The following is a 16,769-nucleotide window of genomic DNA, read 5'->3' as shown; positions in this document are numbered from 1 at the left end:
ATGTTGACTACAACATGAATGACAATGCCCTACCAACTGACACTTGAAATTTATTTTGCATTGGTCCTCTGACTTGAAATGGTGAACCTAACGTGAAAGATTTATTTTGATTTTCATGAATCTTTGCTACATGATCTAAGGCTCTAATGCAATGTTCTTGTCTTTCATTACTGAGTAGAAGGTAGATGAGCATTGATTGCGCTTGATGTTCCATTGAGTAGCGAAGTTCCTACAAATGTTTGGTCCATTAAAAGCCCTGTGAAGGTCGCGTGTTATCTTCACATCTCAAGCTTATATTCACTTTGTTCAGTGTGCACTGTAACATGTCCTAGGCTTACTCCTATTGTTGTAGCTCTCATAGTGTCCTTGACCACCAAATAACGTTTATTTTGCGACATTCATCATAACATTATTTATCTTACGAGTTGAGAATGGTTATAGCAGACACTTGGGACAAAAGGCTTTCCTCAAAGCAGCTAAGAATTCGTTAACTAGAAGAGGACCTAAAGAGCGGATTCCTGGTGTCCATCTTTCTTTTTTTCAAGGGACCACGGATAGGATTGCGAGGATTCTTAAGAAGCATAATGTCCTCGCAACCTTTAGACCTCTTAACACCATTCATAAGTCCCTCAGATCTGTGAAGGATCCTATTGACCCAAAGTACATGAAAGGGGTTTATATTATTCCTTGTTCATGTGGGACCCCCTATATTGGTGAGACTGGTCACTTCATTAACCAAAGGATTAGTGAGCACACAGCTGACCTTAAGCACATGAGAACCAAGTCTTCCACTTTAGCAGAGCATGTGGAGAAAACCAATCATCATGTCTGCATCGAGGAAGCTAGTGTGATTGCTAGAGTGTCGCAATTCCATCACCGGAAATTTAGGGCAGCCCTTGAGATTGAAAAAAGGCCGAACAATGTCAATAGAGAGGATGGCTGGAAGATAAGTAGTTGCTGGGTCCCAGCCCTCTCCTCCTAGTCATTTTCTTCCTTTCTTCCCCTCCCTTAAATAATCTAGTAATTAATTTTTAAAATATTGTAATATTTTTCTAACACTTGAATTCTCTAATATTTATATATTTAAACTCTTTGACTATTAATTTAAAATTAATTTATTTTTTAATTAATTTATATAATTAATTTATTTTTTAATTAATTAATTTACAACTAATATACTATTTTTCACCCTTAATAAACTATTGATTAATTTTCAAATATTGTAATATTTTTCTAACACTTGAATTCTCTAATATTTATATATATGAAAACCCTTTGACTATAAATATGAAACTAATTTATTTATTTTAATATATATTTATAAATATATGTCCCTTTAACTTATATTTTAAAATATAATTAACTATTTATAGATTACTCTATTTTTAACTTTTATAACTAACAAATATTTATATAATAACTTTGATTCTAAATTAATTAATTTATTTATTTACTTATTCTAACAATTTTAAATTAATTTATTTTACTATATCTTTATAAATATATGTCCCTTTGACTTATATTTTATTTAAAATATAATTAACTATTTATAAAATACTCTATTTATATATAATAACTTTGATATCTAACAATGTGAAATTAATTTATTTTATGATTTACTTATTATAATATATTAACTTACTTATTCTATTATATATTTATAATTATAAAATGGTCCATTTATGTTTATTTTAATAAGAATATTAATAACCGAATTAACTTATTTAATAAAGTTTATACCCCTCATCATAGTCAAACTAGCCATTTCCCGGTCAAATCTAGCTGTTGTCAGTTTAGTCGTTACCTTGTCTAGAAATTTGGTCATTGGATATTCTGCCCTATCTATTTAATATGCAAAGCAAGATTTGCTCATTCAACTTGTCCTGATGATGAACCACACTGGTTGGTTCAAAACGCGTTGACAAAAGTATCTCTATGTGATTTTCACCGAAGAATCTTCTCAAAATTGATATCGATCACAGAAGCCTAAATTCAATAAGTTATATATTAATCATCAAATTCACTTGTCATTACAATACGATCTCCTTCAAAATCACATTTTGTATATTGAAATTACAATTGAGGTCCCAAGCGAAAAGCTAAATCTCTCCATTAGCCCCTCTCCTCCTATCCTATCCTATCCTATCTATCTCTATCTCTAATAATCCCCTTCTTTGATCTCTGTTTTCATTTAAATACACAGAGAGCAGGGAGAAGTTACAACAGAGATGATTAAAAAATGATTCCCATAACAAAATTGGATTGTTCACAACAAATTGATCAGCAAGATCATATCTGAAATATTTTTCCATCAACATTCAACAGGAATAGGTCGAATTTGGTATTGCCACTGAGATAATTTGGAAGACGGCCGCAACAATGAATCTAAGAAAATCATCTTCAGAGAACTTTCCATTTCTCTTAATACATACCAAATTTGGGAAAACTACTCATCATAAAACTAATTCGGTCTGTTCTGAACAAAACCCATGTTTCGGATTTTCCAGATTCTTCTCCATTTTCCCGAAACATCCAATGCAAAATTGTCGCTTCTTATTCCAGCGAATTTCTGAGTTGGAATATTTAATGATGAGCTGGAGATCAAATCTGCAATCTGGAAAATATCTTGGAGGCTAAAATGGTGAGTGATGTTACAACAAATTTATTAATAAACCATCATTGGTAAAATCATGCATAATAATCATTAATTTATTAAAAATAAAGGAGAAGAAATAATATTTATCCATAAGAGCATAAATAATTATAAAATGGAATTATATGATAAAGTATGATAAATGACGTGATAAAGAATGGTAGAAATGGATGAAATAGGCGTTAAAGAGTGATAATAATAATGACAAACTAGCGGCCCAACACCAAGGTGCCCACATAACCTTAAAAGACTAACAAGAAACAACTAGATAAATCACTTTTTCATTAAGAGAACATCCAAATAGAATATAATTGTTCAACTAGTAAATGACCAGTGCATTAGCTTGAGAGATTTCATGAGACTAAATTGCTGCAAAAACTAACTAAGTAAAGCTAAGCCTTGAGTTCTACTTTTATACATAATATTCATGGACCTTCCCCTTGATTGGAGGATTTCGTATCCCCATGAATATCAATATCTCGAGGAAGTGGTTCAGGAAGCACTCTTCTCATCAAACATAGTCTCCTAGCTATTTGAAGTGTACTTAAGTGAACTATTGATGCCTTAGATGATGTGTGAGCTCCAAATGTATACAAAATACTTGATTGATCTCATGACTATGCGCCAGATGTCCCTTATGCATTCCTACCACATTAGTATACCATTTTGTACCAAACACCTAGTATAACCATGAGTATAACCTAGTCAATTAAATAATCTCATTTGAATCATGATTATCAACCTAGTTAATTAAATAATCTCATTTGACTCATGATTGAATAAAAAACAACCATAAATTATATTAAGCAAGGTCAAATATATATTTTTAGGCACAAAAAGATTATTTTTTTTCAAGGAATGTTTGATTTGTTGTATGTCTTCTTTGAGAATGATCTTTCTTCCACCTCCATATGGCTTAGAGATGAGAAGTCTCCATTTTTATCACATCTTGAGTTGTGGTCGCAAAGTGATGTCTATTTTATTTCTCCTGATCGATCAACTTGCATCCCAAAATCTAGAGGTGTCTTCTATCATGTTATCCTCCTCCATCTCCTTCTTCATCATCCCGCAATAACATGATAGAGGACTTGCATCTATAATTCACTCATGAAAATACGACATCAGTCTGATAAACCCTAGTCTAATATGATGCATGAAAATCCACTCACTAAGCCGGAACGGATTCATAGTTTGTGGGAGAGGCTCAATGACTGCGTAATTGCATAGCTCAGGTAGTAAAGGGTTGGTCTTGAGCCTTGATACTACGCAATGCACAATTCATACTAGATCGTACAATAATATTGTGTAGTTGGGCAGCTCAGGGAGCCAAGCTAAGGGATTGAGTATTTATTTTTGCCATTGCGCAGTTCTAGAAGGTAGAGGAGGCCAGGTGATTTCACAATTGAAAGTTTTAGGAGCTCAAGGATGAGGCCCAAGCCTTGATACTATGCAGTGCATAGTTTTGACTGGGCAGGAGAGAGAAATTGTGCAATTTTGGAGGTAAGAGGTTGAGCTTGGGCACTGTGATTGTGTATTTGGGGAGTTTAGAGAGGAAGGAACTATGCATTTCACAGTGCCAAGAGGTATGGTTACATATTGAGGGTTGGGACTGCACAATGCACAGTTCAAGAGGGTAGGATGAGGCTAGGTTGCTTTGTCGAGAATTTTCCATATTTAACTGTGTGGGAATCTCGAAGTTGATGTGAATATTGACAAGACTTGATTGTAATAACACACTTAGACACTTCAAGACACAACATAGATTATCCATAACACTTGAACAACATACTTCCCTCAGTGCGACAACTTTGCGATGACTTACGACTAGTGCGACACCAAAGATACACTTTATGATGACTGTGATGACACTTGTGGGACAACACTTGAAAGTTTAGTAATGAGTTAAAAACATGTATATATGATAATAAAAACTCATTAATATAAATATAACCCCTTGAAACACCAGAACTATATTTTATATAATGTGTGACACTTAACATGCTAAAATACGACATTCTCTATATGAGCAAGGATAGTGCGAACTACGCTTGCAATATGCGAATGAAGGTGAAAGAGACACATGCCAGAGAAAAAATAACATGAAAATGATACTAATTAAAGTGAAATCAAGCAAAAGCAAAATTCAAAAACATGAAAACGAAACTTGCAAAATTGAAGGAGCGCAAAAGCGACAATTTGAAAACTCGCCGAAATGGAAGTACAAATGTAGCCAAAAGTGAGAGATTGTAAATGAAAGTGTACATTGACTATCAACATGGGTTAAACCTTGCACAAACATTCTCTTGATGGACTATGTTATGCCTATTCAATATTGTGTAAAAGAATGAGCTCATGAAATTTTTTTGAACTGAGCATGTGTGAGAAAGTGACTTCGACCAATCAAGAAACGACCATAGAATGACCAATCAAAAGATCCATAATAAGCTCCAAAATTCAAGTGTAGGTAAAATTTTGGAGGGTGTTTGTCGCATCGACAACACTTGGTGAGACACTGGTAGAACTCCAGCTTCTCTGCCTTGGTCAATTATTTCATGAATGGTCTAGTTCTTCAAGGAGTATTGATTCATCGTTTATATTACCATGGATTCTCCACTTACCCCATGCATAAACATAGTCCCCTTCATTCCTTTACTAGGTTAAACAAAAACATAAGATCATCGATCACATAATGTTTCAAATCAAGAGAGGGTAATGAAGTTTGCAAGCATTATATTTTCAGAGTATATATTTTCATCTATAGTGTGGCTCTGCTGCCAGCAGGATTTGACAGTACCCCAATGGAATCACTTCAGGGAAACAAACATTGCTCTATTGCCAAAAGGCATGGAAAGTATCCCGATAGAGTTTCTTGCTTCACCTCTCTATGTAGGAAGACTTTCCCTTATTTCGCCTTTATTTATTTGTTTTATATAGGACTGTGCATTGACACTTATTTATTTTATGCATGGAAGAGGGATCCAAAATTATTGAGAGCATAAGAGGTTGTCCCTTCAAAGAATCATATAAAAGACCTCTTATATTGGTTTTCTCATTTCCCTTCTCTACTTGATTGGATGATCCTGAAAACACCGAAACATAAAGACCTGAGTGTAGGTATGAGGTTTTCCAGAATAGACATGGATATCATGGTTCAACACAAGGCTTTCCATATGCAAGGATCATATTTTCGGCTAGAACATCATCGACCAAAAGGTGTAACCAAGACAAGGAAGAAGGACAGAGAGTTAGCCAAATGTTGTAGTGTCACAAAGTCCTTTTCTATTTTTCCACATTGTCTTTTAAGCAAAGAGAGCATCTTCATGCAAGATCTTACAAAACGAAAGAAAAGACAATACACAACAAGCAAATGAAATCAGAAGACAAAAAAAAAGGAGACCAAACCAAACATGATGCGAAGTAAAAATCGGATAACACAAGACAAACTATAGAAAATGAATGCAAGATGAATGTGCAGGTAAACTAATATGAAACTAGACCTACTCCTAACCTAACCAACTAGAAGGTTGGGGTCACGTATAATTAAATTTCCAATGTATCCACCATAATTGTTCCCAACCTACAATCACAAAGATATGATCAATTAAAAATGATATTAAATAATGTTCAACAAAAAAGATAAGATCTTGAAGAACTTGCACGACAAAAATAAGTTCTTGCTTGCTGGCAGAACGATGTGTCATGACCACTACTTTTAACTAGTTCACATTCTTTCCTTTTCGATGAAGACCATAGTTAAACAAACTTTGGAAGCTTCTTCTGAATGTATCTTCATCTACCTTGTACTTCCTAGAAAGAATGAGGAAATGTTGAAACCTGTTATTCATGACAAATTTGTTGGAAATCACAATTGTCGTTAGACCAAACCCCGTAGGTGTTAGTCAACGATTGAATTGCCAGAGATAATGATCCTCGAGAGGTGGTTAGTCCATGTCATGAAATACACGGGGAATGTTGGTTTATCCAATGTCCAACAATATCCCCCCTAATGCGAGCCGGGTGTGTGTCGAACTCGTGACATACGCTCTAATACCACTTGTTAGGAATCACGATTTTTGTTAGACCAAAACCACAGGTGTTAGTCAACGATCGCATCGCCAGAGATAAGGATCCACAAGAGGCGGTTAATCCATGTAATGAAATACACGGGAGTTTTGGTTTATCCATTGTCCAACACAAGCTTGCCAAGTAAGATTGTTCTCGCCATTCAAAAATTGGATCATGAAAATCAAACAGTCCTCTTGAGAATCCTGAAATATTTGGAAACATGAATTTGAAATTAAGGGCGTGGGATCAAGATGAGAATATTTTAAGGGAAAGTAAATATTACACATTCAGAAGGGCTATTGAGATAGTGAGGGCCTGACTGCTTGACAAGTATCTGAATAGTGAGATGAACCATAGAGATTAATCAATGTGAAAGAACTATCATCAAATATGTTGGTAGGAAAATGATAAAACGAATGAAAATTAATATTATGATCAGACGGACCGTTTGTGGCAAGAGATTCTTGCTTAGAATATAACAAATATAGATGAGTTTGAACATATTTACAAATTCCCTGAAAATATGAACCATTTTCCTTGGAAGATAAATGTAACAAATTATTTCCTTGTGATTGGTTACATGTCGTATTGTCATGGTAATCATCGAAAGAAGTGAAAAGGAATTCTAGTAAAACAAACTCATGAGACTAGTGAAGATTCAGTGAATGAATAAAAGTTTGATTCACACAATAACTCATGCATTGATTAGCACTCATTAGGATTTTCGATGTGATGAAGAACAAGATTCACGATATAACATTCACAAGAAAAACCAAGAGATGATTATTTTGAAATGAATATGATAGGCAAGATTGATTCAGACAAAGATGATTTTTGAAATGACCAACTTTATAGTTCCATGATTCTATGAGAGATACACATTCCAAACCCAAGTTTGATACAAGAGATTTACATGAAGGTGAATCAATTGAAGAATATTTGTGAATCCGATCAGAAATAAAATCTTGAAAGCTCGAAAGATTGCATATGCAATACCAAACATCTTTCAAGAAGGAATTTACATCCAGCCAAACCATGCAAAGAGAAATATTTCACGAGAGAAACCATATCTAAGTTAGTTTGGGGACCTTACCAAAGTCGCGAGATCCTAACATAACCATCAAAAAAAGTTGAAGTTCCTTGAATTGATGTAAAGTCCCAAAACATTTAAGGATTGTAAGATCACATTTTGAAAATTGAACTGGATCGTGCATGGTGTGAGGATAGCTACTACAACTAGTTTTAGTAAGACCACTACTCACCAGATGGTAGCCATCTCTGTCACTGATTTGACTGGGTTTTTCAACTTCAACAACCAGATTGCTCAAGTTGAAAGTGTTAAACACAACCATGGCAAAGACAGAAGATATGAAGGATAAGCATTAGATGTATATATTATTCACATGATATACATTTATAATACATTGGAGTGACTCTTGGATTCATATTCTAAGGTCTCTTAGACTCCTTTTGACTGTTCAGCTCCCACACCTTAACCCTTGGCAGATTAGGTGTCTAAGATTACCCCCCTTAATCCGAAGGGTTATGTGTGAGTCCAAAAATGTGCAAAAATGCATGTCAACACTAGGTTGAATGTGCTATCTGAAATGTTGGTATAAGGTGGTGTTTTAAGGATGACCAACAACACTAGAACGCTGAGTGCAATTCTCGAAACTCTTCCAAATCTGGCAAGAAGCTGAAATCTTCTACTAGGGGAAGTGTCCCTAATGCTTTGGAGAGGGAGACCTTCAACTTGGAAAAGGGATGTCTAAAACCTATGATGGTTTAAGGATGACTAAAAACTATATAATGCTTCATGAAATTATTGGAACTCTTCCAAACTGGCAAGAAGCTGAAGTCTTATGCTAAAGGAACTGTCCCCAATTATTTGAAGAGGGAGAAACTCAAACTGAAAAGGCAGGTCTTAACCCTACATAGATGATTTAAGGCTGACCACCAACAAAAGGAATGCTCAGGGACATCTTTGTCTCTGGCTACAACCATGAATCTGGTATGGCAGGTTGTGGCTCAAGCTCACTTGATGTGGCTTTGAAGCTTATATGAACATCACTTCCTCTCCTGTTAGATACAAGGTGACTAGATGGAGAAAAATCAACTGAAAGACTGTTCAATACTCTAGAACAAGTTCTGACATATGACTGAAATATCTTCTTGGATGTTAAAGCCCATTTACAAGAAGCAATCCATCGAAGATGAATCTTTGTTCTTGTAGGAGGCTTGTTTTTGAAGCATCTATTTGAAGAATGAGTGGTTTTATGATAGTTCTCACATGGATGAAGATCAAAACAATGATATTTCATATGGCCAACTCTGTCAGAATGTTGGCATTTAACATTCTTTTGTGGCTGCTGTGGAAGAGGAGAAGGATTTGGAACAACTGAAGATGAATTCTCATAAAGAAATCAAACACTCTGAAATTGGATGGACTTTGAGTAATCTGGAGTAGGAAAGGACACCTCCTTGTCATATCCAAGATGAGTTTTTTTCTTGTTATGGACAAGCTATTCCAAAGTTCTGATGATGGGCTTGGGAAGTGGAACTTGAATTCCTCCATATTTATGCAAAATTGCTACTGAAATGCGTATTGCATCTGCAATTTCTTGTTGCTGATGGGAGTCTCTCTCAAAGTTCTGAACAAAAATAAGTTCAGAATGATGTATATTATATTGTAGCTCATCTCTCTGGAATTAAGATTCAATTTGTAGAAACTCAATCATTTCCTGTACATTTTGTAGACATTTTGGAATGTCGACAAGAATGGTTTTGTTGATTTTTACTTTGTCATAAACAATTGACTGTATTAAAGTATTTAGTGACTCTAATACATTATTAATTTGAACCATTTTGTCAACAAATCAATCTCAACAAATAAAGGTGTCAATTTCCACCAAAAATGCACCTTTCAACACTATTTATAAACTTCCATTATACTTTATGCCTTCATTATACATTATGTCATTGATACTTTGATTACACCACCAAACTTGCAAGTATTGTTTACAATCAAAGGAGGCCAACTCACCTTTTCCCACTAGCTTCTACACCACAAAGTTCAATATTCGAATTTAAAATGATCTTACTTTACCTCACCTAGCAGCAGAATGACCTAGCCTTCACTTAGAAGCAATATGACCTGATCTTACTCATTTTCGGCAACCCAAGATGAATCAAACTCTAGAAAACTTTGAATTCTTGACCATGAAGATAATAGCTTGAGAATTCTCAATCTCAGTCTTCAAACAATTTTGGGGCTTCTTAATAATGATAAAAGAATCCAATTGAGCTCCCCTTTTTTCCTTAATACAGGTTAGCAACAAAATATCATTTCTATTACAGGTATTACTGAAGACTCAATTTTTGTTTCAACATACCCTTATGACCGTCGATCCTCCCATCCACCAGCTGCACACTAATCTCTCTTAATCTGAGGGCCGCCAAATCACTATTTTATTGAACCTCGAGTCAACACCATATGTTGTCCAATTATTAAAATGCTAAACTTTAACAACCCTTGTGAGTTTCTTCATGCTATATCAACATTGGAAACTACCGTGGCTGGAAGACCATGGCCTAGTACACCCATTGTTGCAGTACTCTGGGCTCAAAAAGTGTGTAGGCGTCTTGATTACATTGTGTTTTTTTTTAGCTCACGCTTTGTATTCAAGCAAGATAAGCATGCCATTGTTAAACTTTTGAGGATTTTTTTTGTTGTTGCTCTTGATTCTTCAAACTCTTTGATGTCAAATGATGAATAATCTTGGTTTTGAATTCACTGCACTGCTTCAGCTTCTTGAAAGAAATGTATAACAGTGAGCTAGCGTAGGGAGGTAGGGTGTGTACATTACTTACAAGTTCAGGTATTCGAGTAACAATATAGGGAGCGTACATTAATTGCAGGAGTTGTGTACCATTAATGGAATATCTTGTATATAAGGGCTTTGACTATAGATTGGAACGTTAAGAATGCCAAAACTAGGTGGACCACTGAAGATGTCAATCCACACTCCAAAGTAAGCCTTGTTATTTACACGAAATTGATATTGAACAACATGAACCCAACTCATTGTATTGCTAACAATAACCCTCCTTCATTCTCCATATGAACAAATGACTTCAGATATAAAGGGTATTCAACTTGTAGTATGCCCTCCACTTTTAATTTGATTGTCAATCGGTAGAACTCAACTTTGAAATCTTATGTTCGTAAGAAGTTCAACACACTATTTCAATGCTCTATTCTGAGTAACTCTTCAACACCAGCATAAAGAACTTAACACAGATGACTAGAATGAATGCAACGTTTAAATTTTCAATGTTGTTAACCAAATTCACAACGCCCAACACAATTCAATGTATACATCCCACATATCAAGAGAAACGACCATCATTTAGTAAATGGAACGTTCCTCTCAATGCATAGAGAATACGTAGCTACTTCAATGCAGAGCTTAGAAGCATAATTTCAGGGAATTAAATGCAAATTGCAGAGTTTCTATACGTAGGTTTGGTGAGTATAGGAAACACTTCTGACGAGGACCATAAATGGTAGAACTGACATGTAGAAAGGCCACAAAACCAATGGGTCAAATATGGGTAAGGCAGGAGTATACCTGCTCTGATACCATGTTAAACACAACCATGGCAAAGACATAAGATATGAAGGATAAGAATTATATGCATATATTATTCACATGATATACATTTATAATACATTGAAGTGACCCTTGGATTCATCTTCCAAGGTCTCTTGGACTCCTTTTGACTATTCAGCTCCCACATCTTAACCCTTAGCGGATTAGGTTTCTAATAGAAAGATTCTTTTAATCACAAATATGAAGATGTATGAAATAGAGAAATTTCATGAGCAAGCTAATTTGAAGAGTTATATTCATGTAAAACAAGAGATGATGAGGGATGGAAATAATACTCAATGATTCAATTATTTCCTTTCATTTCATGGAGAACCTCACTACCTTGTGTCAATTGAGAAGTTAAATCATCAGATGCAAAACTTGAAGAGCATGGAGTGTCTCCATTGCAAGTAGATGCATCAAAAACAATAGGCCACAAGGGATAGTGAGATGAAGAGGGGGTTTCGGTAAGAACATCTCATTTTACTGGATCATATTCTACATCTAAATATTCTAAATTTAAATATCATTGAGGAACTAGAAATTTAGTTGATGCACTTGGGCATCCATCGTCATATATATCGGCAGAGTCGTCCTCATTACAATGACTGTTTACCAAGGCTGGATATTGATTATGAACTGATCACATTTGATTGACTACTAGGATTACCGGATTCAATATTAGCGAAGAATAAGGAAACGCCATCTTCACATGGAGGATTTTGAAAAAGAGAAGAAAGATTGAAAAAATCTTCACCTTCCTGCTCCTCTAACTGTGTAATGTGACTACCTTGAACTTGATCACAATTTCGACCATCAACTTGAAAATCAAGAGAGTATGAAAAACTAGCTAGTAGAGCATACTGATTAAGAATATCATGGTACAAAGGGTGAGGATAATAGAAATCTGAATCAGATTCAAGACTAGAGTTATGAGTGTTGATACCATCTTGAGGAATGGAAAAATTGGTTTTCACAATAGGATTCATAAGCGATTACAGGATTTCCTCTATTGAATATGAATTATGAAAAGCGGAAGGAGGATGAGAAGATGGATTAGGAATTTGATGTTAATATTTCCAAACTTTATTATCATTGCGTGAAGGAACCCTCATCATGACTGGAAAAGGAGGAGGAGAAGGACCAAAAGGGATAACATATTCCTCCTCTAAAATTAGGGGTGTCATGACTTACAAGGGTTGGGGAAGTATAAACATTTGGAGGTTCAAATTCACCATGCAAAGAGATGTGAAGCAAATGACCAAATTGATTCTTAAAGAAATCCCAATATGTGTCTTATTCTGGAAATTCATAACAAAGATGAAGGAATTGATCGGAGAAATCCTCAACTGATTCATTAGGCTTCATTTTTAGTTGATTGATTATTTTATAAACATCTCGGTAATCATACCTATCGAAGGCTTGATAAAGATCCTTGAGGAAATGATGAAAATAATGGATGGAAGTAGATGGTAAGTTATGACACCATCGATTAACACAAACATCAAGGGTGAGCAAGAAAACCACATAAGAAAAATCTTCATCATTGATTTCGTAACATTCACATAAATTTAAAAAAAATAGAAATGTGCTTGGTTAGGGATGTTTCATCCTCACCATAAAACTTCAATTAAGACAATAGATAAAGAGGCTCATCAGGGATTAAAATTTTACGGGGGATAGGTTAGAAAAGCATATTGGGAGTATGATTTTAGGATGATCCATTTAAGATAAGAGATTCAGAATAGACTCAACGGGCACAACTTGTCATCTGGCCCTCCTTCTAGTACCATTTTTTTGACGGTGCTAGAAATCCATCAAACAAGGGGGTATCCCCAATGTGAAGTACCAATTATACTTCACACCATTTGGAATAGGAGCCTCATACTGAGTATCAATCCGGTTTCTATATATTCTTATAGATTTGCCTTGGCTTTAGCTGTCAGCAAGAGAGAGAAGCATGTATGTGCCTTTACAAAAATCAAGTGTGTGCTTAGTGAATGTTCAGTTGTAGGTGTATCAAGGTTCTTCTGCTACGGAGGGATGAGAGGTGAGCTTCTAAGAGAGAGGTAATAGTACCACCCTAGTAGAGATGCACACAAGCGAAAGGATAACCGTATAACATCAAGCAGCATAGTCCACATATATGTGACGATTGTTACAACCATTACAACACATTTTCAATTAGATAAGCACTAAAATAACCAAAATAGTTCAACTAATTTAGCACAGGTGAAAGCAAACATGAATCGTAAACATTCACAAAACAATCTTACAAATATTCACAATCCATGCATGGAAATGTGCTGGCCATAAGGTTTCAAGTATTAAGTAAAATTCCCAAGATACATATATATAACGAGCATCACTAGCTCCAATAGTGGAGCATTGGAGCCATGACTTTCTCCCCAAAAGTACTAACTTTGTCTCTCTAATGCCTTATGGGAGAAGCCAAGGTGAAAAGTCCTTTGCTTGTTTAATGAAGGTGTATGTATAACCAATGGGGTGATTCTTCACCTCCCTTGTGACTCTTTGACTACCCTCATGACTGTTTGACTTCGCTCTGATTTTTCAAATTTACATGACTCTTCATATTATGTACATGTCCTTTGGACTTCCACTTTAGAATATATTTCAAATAAGAATTTACATAATCCACAAAATGATGTGGCATATGATGACTAATGACATGACACTAAGAACATAGAATTCATGATGAGATGGAAATGTCAATCCATTCTTGCTTCTTCTTGCTGCATGTCTTCTTTGAGAATGATATTTCTTCCACCCCCATATGGCTTAGAGATGAGGAGTCTTCATTATTATCAAGTCTTGAGTTGTGGTCGCAAACTGATGTCTCTTTGCTTTCTCCTAATCGATCAACTTGCATCCCCAACTATAGAGGTGTCTTCTATCATGTTTTCCTTCTCCATCTCCTTCTTCATCATCTTGTCATAGCATGATAGAGTACCTACATCTGTAATTCACTCATGACAAGATGACATCAGTCCGATAAACCCATAGTCTAAGATGTTGCATGATAATCCATTGACTGAGCTGGAACCGGGTGGCAAGATGAGGTAGAGGCTCAGTGACTACACAATTGTGCAACTCAGGCAGTTAAGGTTTGTGTTTGAGCCTTGAGATTGTGTAATGCACAGTTATTGAAGGATTGTGCAAGAAGATTGGGTAGTAGGGGAGCTCAGGGAGCTAGGCTGAGGGTTTGAGCACTGATTTTACCCACTGCATAGTTCTAGAAGGAAGAGGAGGCTAGGTGATTGCACAATTGTGCAGTTCAGGAGCTCAAGGATGAGGTCTGAGCCTTGAGACTACGCAATGCACATTTCTAACTGGGTAGGGGAGGGAAATTGCGCAGTTTTGGAGGCCAGAAGCTGAACTTGGGCACTATGATTGCGTATTTGGGGAGATAAGGGAGGCAAGAACTACACATTTTGTAGTGCAAAGAGGTAGGGTTGCATCTTGAGGGCTAAGACTGTGTAATGCACAGTTCAGGAGGGTTGGATGAGGCTAGATTGCTTGGTCGGGAAGTTTTCCAGATTTGACTAAGTGTGGGAATATCGAAGCTGATGTGAATATTGACAAGACATTATTATGATCGCACACTTAGACACTTGACAACACAACATAGATCATCCAGAACACTTGAACAACATACTTCCCTCAGTGCGACACCAAAGATACACTTTGGGAAGACCGTGATGACACTTGTGTGACAATGCTTGAAACTTTGGTAATGAGTGCAAAACATGTCTACATGATAAGAAAAACTCATTATTGCAAAGATTTCCCCTTGAAACACACCTGAACTAGCTTTATACAACCTGCGACACTATGCTAAAAGACGACATTTTCTATATGAGTAGGGAAAGTGCAAATGACACTTGCAATATGCAAACAAAGGTGAAAGAGACACATGTCAGAGTGATCCAAAATGGATCTAGTTTTGCCTCTAGATCAAAGTCTTCAAATTCAGTTGAAAGTGGAATCAATTCGAAGTGCTCAACGAGATAATTCCAACAGTGTGAACGGCGCGTAAATCCGAGTTCGGATGGAGAAGTTAAGGCCAGTCAAAGTTTCAAGTCAAACTAAGGAAAAAAGAGGAAAAGTCAAAGTCAAAGTCAAACAGTCAACCATCAACCTAGGGTGATGTCAGCAAGACATGTGTTGTCTCGCGTATGCGCGATATGTCCAGGGTGATGTCATCAAGGTTGGTGACATGGAAGTTTTTGATTCGTTCACATGGGACAATCTGGTGCTGACACGTGGCAACCTGGATTTGCCCAATGTTGGCATGAATCCCAAAATTTTGGGGGTCAGGGAGGATCAAACCCCTGACCTCCCAAAAAGCCTAAGACTTCGCCAGATTTTTCTCACTAGATGAGCTAAGTTATTACTTGTTTACAGGCAGTGCGGATATGGCATTTAAAGTGGACAGGGATTAAACTGCCGGAAAAGGGCTGGACGGTCGAGGTCAACCCCACGACCACCAGTCCCTTAACATTAAGTGTTATCATAACTATCGGTCACCGAACAATGTTAAACATACGTGTGTATGTATGGACCACACATGATATATATCATATCGTCATCTCTCTCTCTCTCTCTCTCTCTCTCTCTCTCTCTCTCTCTCTCTCTCTCTATATATATATATATATATATATATATATATATATATATATATATATATATATCTATATATCTATATATATATATATATATATATATATATATATATATATATATATAGATATAATGTATCAAACCATATCAAATATTAAACTTGCGATATATATATCATATCTATACCATGTAAAAGGCTGGAGTGTCGGGCGGGGGTTTTGACCCACCGTCCTTCCATTATATATGCGCCTTCACACCAAGACCATGACCACTACGCCATACGAACGGACTTGTTAAAAAGCCGTTCCAAAACCTTTTTATCATTTCATTACAGCTACATCCGCCCAAGGAGCGCGCGGTTTTTCTAGAGGTGGTTTTTGTATGCGAAGGTGGTTTTGTGTAGCAGGAGGCAGTTTTTGTAGGTGTATGGTGGTTTTTGACTTTCTAGGGGATTTAGAAGTCACTGAGGCCAAATATGGTCAAGTTTACACTCATTTGACTCAAAATTTCGAGTTGGATGCAATGATGATGTCCATTATCTCATCTGAGACTTTGTTTTTAAGCTCATACTTGTAACAGCATTTTGAAGGAAAAATAAAGAAGTCAGCACTGGAAGCGAAAGGACTAGGAGATGTAGCCAAAAAGTCTGGTGAACTCCTTTATTAAATTTGGTTGTGTTTATGTGTTTAAATGTGTCTTCAAATTGTTTATGTGTTTATGTTATTCACAATCTTTTTGATCCTTTGCATTAGGTAACA

The sequence above is a fragment of the Pinus tabuliformis genome, chromosome Q, assembly GCF_031772625.1.
Source record: "Pinus tabuliformis cultivar Carrire ecotype Pingquan chromosome Q, CPIR1, whole genome shotgun sequence".
NCBI lineage: Eukaryota > Viridiplantae > Streptophyta > Pinopsida > Pinales > Pinaceae > Pinus > Pinus tabuliformis.
This window is presented reverse-complemented; position numbering follows the sequence as displayed.